This window comes from Macrobrachium nipponense, chromosome 43, assembly GCF_015104395.2.
Source record: "Macrobrachium nipponense isolate FS-2020 chromosome 43, ASM1510439v2, whole genome shotgun sequence".
Taxonomy (NCBI): Eukaryota; Metazoa; Arthropoda; class Malacostraca; order Decapoda; family Palaemonidae; genus Macrobrachium; species Macrobrachium nipponense.
In genome coordinates this window covers 3,375,032-3,382,531 of record NC_061104.1, presented here as the reverse complement: position 1 = coordinate 3,382,531, position 7,500 = coordinate 3,375,032, and positions in this window count along the sequence as shown.

Below are 7,500 nucleotides of genomic sequence, written 5' to 3'. Positions count from 1 at the left end.
GAGAGAGAGAGAGAGACTATTTCAGCTTCCTCGTCATGCAAGCAATGTCCTCATTTAAACTGGTGGAGAGAGAGAGAGAGAGAGAGAGAGAGAGAGAGAGAGAGAGAGAGAGAGAGAGGGAATCCTTTGTTTGATTTTGCTACACAAAACGAGAGAGAGAGAGAGAGAGAGAGAGAGAGAGAGAGAGAGATAGAGAGAGAGAGAGAATCTTGTTTCATTTTAATTTACGTGGAATTAAAAACCTTATCTAACATTGAGAGAGAGAGAGAGAGAGAGAGAGAGAGAGAGAGAGAGAGAGAGAGAGACCCACACAACGATCCAGCAGCTTTAAGAGGAAGACTTTGCATTAAAAAAAAATAAGAAAAAATGAAAGGTTTCGTATCCTCTTACCCAGAAGAGAGTACGACAGCCTACGGAGGATCGAATCCCCTTAAAAAGAATCCCTTTATTGACCTTCCACTCCTGTTACGTCGTTTATTGCGATTTCCCACCCCCCTCCTCTCTCTCTCTCTCTCTCTCTCTCTCTCTCTCTCTCTCTCTCTCTCTCTCCACGTTTAAATTAAGACATTTAATTTTTTGGTCAGGCACACAAGAAGAAATATTACTTCATAAATTTACAAGAGAAATTAAAGGATAATATTTCCATTACAAGAAAAATTAAAGGATAATATTTCCAAGTCTTAAAAATGTTTTGGAAAAAAAAAATATTCTGAAGGATAATATTTTCCATTGTCTTAAAAAGATTACATTGTTTGGTCACTCAGTCTAGAATAAATATTACTTCATAAATTTACAAGAGAAATTAAAGGATAATATTTCCAAGTCTTAAAAACGTTTTTAGAAAAATATTAATATTTTGGAGGATAATATTTACTGTCGTCTCAAAAAGAAGAAATATATTGTTTGTCAATCACCCAAGAATATTTACTTCATAAATTTACAAGAAGAAAGAAATTAATGGATACTATTTCCGAGTCTTAGAAACGTTTAAAAAATAAATATTCTGACATAATATTTTCCATTGTCTTAAAACAATAAATTTTTTGGTCACTCAACTTTATAAATTTACAAGAAAAATTAACGAATAATATTTCCAAGTCTCAAAAACGTTTTTAGAAAAAATAAATAAACTGAATGATAATATTTCATCGTCTTTGGTTCCCCGAGGATTTCGGGGGGGATTTCGGGGATGGGAGGGGAGGGCGCGGAGAGGGGGAGAAAGGATTAGTGTCATCGGCCAAAGTCACGACGGAGCCGACTTTCCTACTATTAGTTCCTGCCATAAATCTCCTTCTTGGAGATTTCTGCTGATTAATATATACGAAATAAATCCCCCTTTTTAATGTATAAACGTACTGTATTTGAGAATTTCTAATTTCGAAAAATACAAAACACAAAACAAAGGATTATTATTTTATTATTATTATTATTATTATTATTATTATTATTATTATTATTATTATTATTAAATCCTTTGTTATTAATGTCCTATTTGAATTCATTTCGATACAAAACACAAAACAGGATTATTATTATTATTATTATTATTTATTATTATTATTATTAAATCCCTTTGTTATGTATAAATGTCCTATATTTGAGAATTTCTAATTTCGAAAAATACAAAACACAAAACAAAGGATTATTATTATTAATTATTATTAAAGATTATTATATTATTATTATTATTATTTTGGTAGAGAAGACCCTCTTTTAGGCAAATACTGTTAAAAAGAATGGCAGAATTAAGCGAGTTGATTTTATATATTGTTTTTTCTATTTCCTTACAATTCGCTTCTCAGGCTCAGCGATGTTTCTGAGTAACTGACCAATATTCATATTGGGTAATTTTCAAAAAATCATAAATGCTGAAGGTAATCTTTTATTGCAACCATCATATCAGGTCCAGGTTAAGCAGGGGTCGTCGTCAGTGCTGGTATTATTCGCGTAGGCGTAGTTTCAGTTCGGTGGCCGGGTTCGTCTCGGTTAGGGGCTGTATCTGCTGGATTTAGCTGGTATAAAATCCAGGCCCCATACGTAACGTTTCGACCTTCCTCGAGGATTAACCCCTGGCGGAGAAAGGTCCGAAAAAAAAAACGTTAACGTAAATACCGATAATACAGCCTATACGAGCCCAATAACCAACCCCTAAAACCGAAGACGAACCCCGGGCCAGAACTGAACTACGCCTACGGGAATATCAGCACCTGGACGACCGACCCCTGCTTGACCTGGACCTGATATGATGTTGCAATAAAAGATTACCTTCAGCATTTATGATTTTTGAAAATTCCCAATATGAATATTGGTCAGTTACTCAGAAACATCGCTGAGCCTGAGAAGCGAATTGTAAGGAAAATAGAAGAAAAAAACAATATATAAAATAAAATCAACTCGCTTAATTCTGCCATTCTTTTTAACAGTATTATTATTATTATTATTATTATATTATTAAATCCCTTTGTTATGTATAAATGTCCTATATTTGAGAATTTCTAATTTCGAAAAATACAAAGCACCAAACAAAGGATTATATTATCATTATTATTATTATTAATATTAATATTATTATTATTTATTATTATTATTATTATTATTATTATTATTATTATTTTTATTTTTTTTTTTTTTTTTTTTTTTTTTTTTTTTTTGGGGTTTTGCTCTATCACGTCCTCCAATTCGACTGGGTAGGTATTTATGTGTGGGGTTCCGGGTTTGCATCCTGCCTCCTTAGGATCCATCACTCTTCTTACTATGTGTGCCGTTTTCTAGGATCACACTCTTCTGCATGAGTCCCTGGAGGCTACTTCAGCCTCTAGTTTTTTTTCTAGATTCCTTTCAGGGATCTTGGGATCGTGCCTAGTGCTCCTTTATGATTATGATGGGTACGATTTCCACTGGCATATCCCATATCCTTCTTATTTTCTATGTTTTCAGATCTTGATACTTATCCAATTTTTGTTTTTTCCTCTTCTTTCCTCTTCAAACTCTGGTGTCCCATGGTATTGCAACATCAATGAGTGATACTTTCTTCTTGATCTTGTCAATCAACGTCACGTCTGGTCGTTTGCACGTATCCCACCATCCGTTCTGATACCATAGTCCCAGAGGATCTTTGCCTGATCGTTTTCTATCACTCCTTCAGGTTGGTGCTCGTACCACTTATTACTGGCAAGGTAGCTGATGTTTCTTGCACAGGCTCCAGTGGAGGGCTTTTGCTACTGAATCATGCCTCTTTTTGTACTGGTTCTGTGCAAGTGCCGGGCATTCACTTGCTATGTGGTTTATGGTTTTCACTTTTCATATTGCACTTCCTACAGATGGGAGAGATGTTATTTCCGTCTATCGTACTTTGAACATATCTGGTTCTTAGGGCCTGATCTTGTGCAGCTGTTATCATTCCTTCAGTTTCCTTCTTTAGGTCTCCCCTCTGTAGCCATTGCCAATTGTCATCGCTGGCTAGTTCTATAGTCTGTCTCATGTATTGTCCGTGCATTGGTTTGTTGTGCCAGTCCTCTGTTCTGTCTGTCTTTCTCCTGTCTGTATATTTCTGGGTCTTCGTCTGCTTTTATTAGTCCTTCTTCCCATGCACTCTTTAGCCACTCGTCTTCACTGGGTTTTCAGATATTGCCCCAGTGCTCTGTTTTCGATGTTGACGCAGTCCTCTATACTTAGTAGTCCTCTCCCTCCTTCCTTTCGTGTTATATATAGTCTGTCCGTATTTGCTCTTGGGTGTAGTGCTTTGTGTATTGTCATATGTTTCCTGGTTTTCTGATCTATGCTGCGGAGTTCTGCCTTCGTCCATTCCCACTATTCCTGCGCTGTATCTGATTACTGGCACTGCCCATGTGTTTTTTATGGCTTTTATCATATTTCCGGCCGTTGAGTTTTGACTTGAGTATCGCCTTGAGTCTCTGCATATATTCTTTCCTGATCGTGTCCTTCATCTCTTGGTGTTTTATATCTCCTCCTTCCATTATTCCCAGGTATTTGTATCCTGTCTCATCTATGTGTTTGATGTTGCTCCCATCTGGTAGCTTTATCCCTTCAGTTCTCGTTACTTTGCCTTTTTGTATGTTGACTAAGGCCGCATTTTTCTATTCCAAACTCCATCCTGATGTCCCCAGATACAATCCTTACAGTCTGGATTAGGGTATCTATTTCCTTGATGCTCTTACCATTACAGCTTGATGTCGTCCATGAACATCAGATGTTGATTCTGTTGCTCTTTTCTTGAGTTGGGTACCCGGCATCCATCTTCTGTAGTACTTTTGTCATGGGAATCATGGCTACTACAAGAGTAGTGGGGACAGTGAGTCGCCTTGGAAGATCCCTCTCCTGATATTAACCTCTGCTAGTCTTATTATTATTATTATTATTATTATTGTTATTGAATTCCTTTTTTATGTATAACTGTCTTGTATTTGAGAATTTGCAATTTCGAAAATCAAAACACAAACAAAAGGATTATTATTATTATTATTAGGTTATTATTATTATTATTATTATTATTATTATTATTATTATTATTATTATTATTATTATTATTATTATTATTATTATTATTATTATTCAGAAGATGAACACTATTTCAATTCAAGTTTTTTTTTTAGGAAAAGTATAAATTAACAAATAAATAAATAAATGAAAATATGAATCAATTATTATCAAAATAAAAGGAGATCTGTATCAGGGGAGTAACAAATTGTATCTTGGCTTGAACTTCTGAAGTACCAATTGCGAGACACCCTCAGTAGGAAGTGTTCCACAGTCCAACGGTGTGAGGGGAATAAGGGACCTCTGGAATAAGATAAAGTAACGAAAAAATATATAATTACGGCGGTTATTGGTGAGGTTGGCATACAGGGTGGGGGGTGGGGTGGGGGGGTGGGGTGGGGGATATAGGGCCTCTGGAATAGGATAAATAAATGAAAATAAATAAATAAAAACTATACAAAGGACAACTAAATCTGACCTAACACCAAACGCCTTACGTTAACGCGGAAACAAGAGGATATTACGCCCAAAATGTAAAGAATTACAGCCCATAAACCACATCTGTCCGAGAATTACGGGCATGAATTTCTAATAAATTCCTTTGGGGGGAAATGAACTTGTGTGTTGTGTACAGTACCAAAAAAAACAAACGGGGGGTTTTTTAAAAAACCAAATACCGCATAGTCGTCGCTAGGAAAAGTAATTTGCGATATTTTTACCCGTCTGCATTTTATGGTCAAAGTTAATTTCAGCCCTACGTTCTCGTATGACGATGGAGTTTACCTTGATTTCGCGTCTAGTTCAGGGGGCCTTATGCTTAAAAACTGTGTATTCTCGTATCAGGTTGAAAACTATACACTCGTTTTTACTATGTACCTTGACTTCGCGTCTAGTTCAGGGGGCCTTATGCTGAAAAACTGTGTATAGTTTCTGGATTCTGGTTGAAATCTATACTAATTTCACTAAGGGTTTTATTTTATTTTATTTTATTTTTATCTTGGCTGTTATGGTGGAATTATCTTATCTCCAAATGTCTCATCGAGGGGCAAATGCATTCTCTCTCTCTCTCTCTCTCTCTCTCTCTCTCTCTCTCTCTCTCTCTCTCACTTCCCTTTGGAGTCCTCTTAGGTTTATATAAGTCTGTTGACTCTGTTCATAAGGGTTCCCAGTTGAAGATTTAAACAAAGAAAGAAACAATATATGTTTTTTTCTGTGCTGACGGTAAATCTTAGCAGCTGATGTCAGCGAAGTTCAACGTGATTGGCGGAATGATCATTCTCGTCCAATCAGAAGTGACGATTCAAATGCGCCAGCCAATCAGCGATATCGGTTGTGGATTTTTACCGTCACCTTAACAAAAATATTTATAAAACTAAATGAAATGGACTCTGATTATAGCAATGGAGGTTTACATATGACAATTAACACATATATAGCCATCATTACCATCTACACTAATAATATTGAGGCTATTACCAATATCATTACCGTTGATAGCAAAGATGACTCAAGTAGTTTATGAGCAATTGAATATGTGCAGTGACCTTGGTAATTGCAATGCCAGATACCTTACAATCGATCAAACAATTGCCTCTATTTTTACCTTAAGTGAAATGCAACAATTATATTATTATTATTATTATTATTATTATTATTATTATTATTGATTATTATCATTATTATTATTATTATTATTATTATTAGTATTATTATTATTATTATAGCGAAATTAGTATATGCCATCACACATAAATATTTGAGTCACATTATTATTATTATTATTATTATTATTATATTATTTATTATTATTATTATTATTATTATTATTATTATTTTATTATAAAAAAGCGAAATTAGTATATGCAAAATTACACAAAAAATAAAATTGAGTCACATTATTATTATTATTATTATTATTATTATTAATTATTTTTTTATTATTTTTATTATTATTATTATTATTATTAAAATTATAAAAAAGCGAAATTATATATGCAAAATTACACATAATTGAGTCACATTATTATTATTATTATTATTATTATTCTTATTATTATTATTATTAATTATTATCTATTATTATTATTATTATTATTATTATTTTTTTTTTTTTTTTTGGTCTATCACAGTCCTCCAATTCGACTGGGGTGGTATTTTATAGTGTGGGGTTCCGGGTTGCAGCCCGCCTCCTTAGGAGTCCATCACTTTTCTTACTATGTGCCGCCGTTTCTAGGGATCACACTCTTCTGCATGATCCCGGAGCTACTTCAGCCTCTAGTATTTTATTATTATTATTATTATTATTATTATTATTATTATTATTATTATTATTATTATTATTATTATTGTTGTTGTTGTTGTTATGTTATTGTTATTATTATTAGATTCAGCCAACTCCAAAAAATGCTGGAAACGATGAGCACCAGAACGATCGAAACCTGGAAAAATGATAATACGTTCCAGAGCCTCAAGAGAAGATAGAAAAAAATTTGAGGTTGGGTTGGGGATGTGAGGTTCCGGGGAGAGGCGGGAGGATGGCGCTCATTTTAGAGGAATGGGTTGAAAAGTGGGGGGGTTTTGGGGGTGGGCGGTGGGAGGGGGGGGGGATGGGAAATAGTAAATCACGTTTAACCTTTCTTTCTCCAACCACCCAACCCCCCCCCCCAACCGACGCCCCCCCCCCCCCCACCCCTCTGGGATGAAGGTGACAGTTGCCTATTAAATTGGTTTATGGCCCAGAAAGGTCGGATAAGATATGACTTGATAAAGGATGTGATTTGCGACGCACCCCTTTTAATATATGATGTATTTATGATTTTTTTTTATTTGTTATTTTTTCGTTTTCTGTCTTTTTTTTCTAGAGGAAATTTAAAGCCATTTTAATCTTACACGTCTTAGTGACTGAGATTACTAGAAGATGTCTTCAATGTTCTTCTCTCTCTCTCTGACCACTGCTTCACTCGCAGGCAAATATATAATAATAACTAATAATAATAATAATAA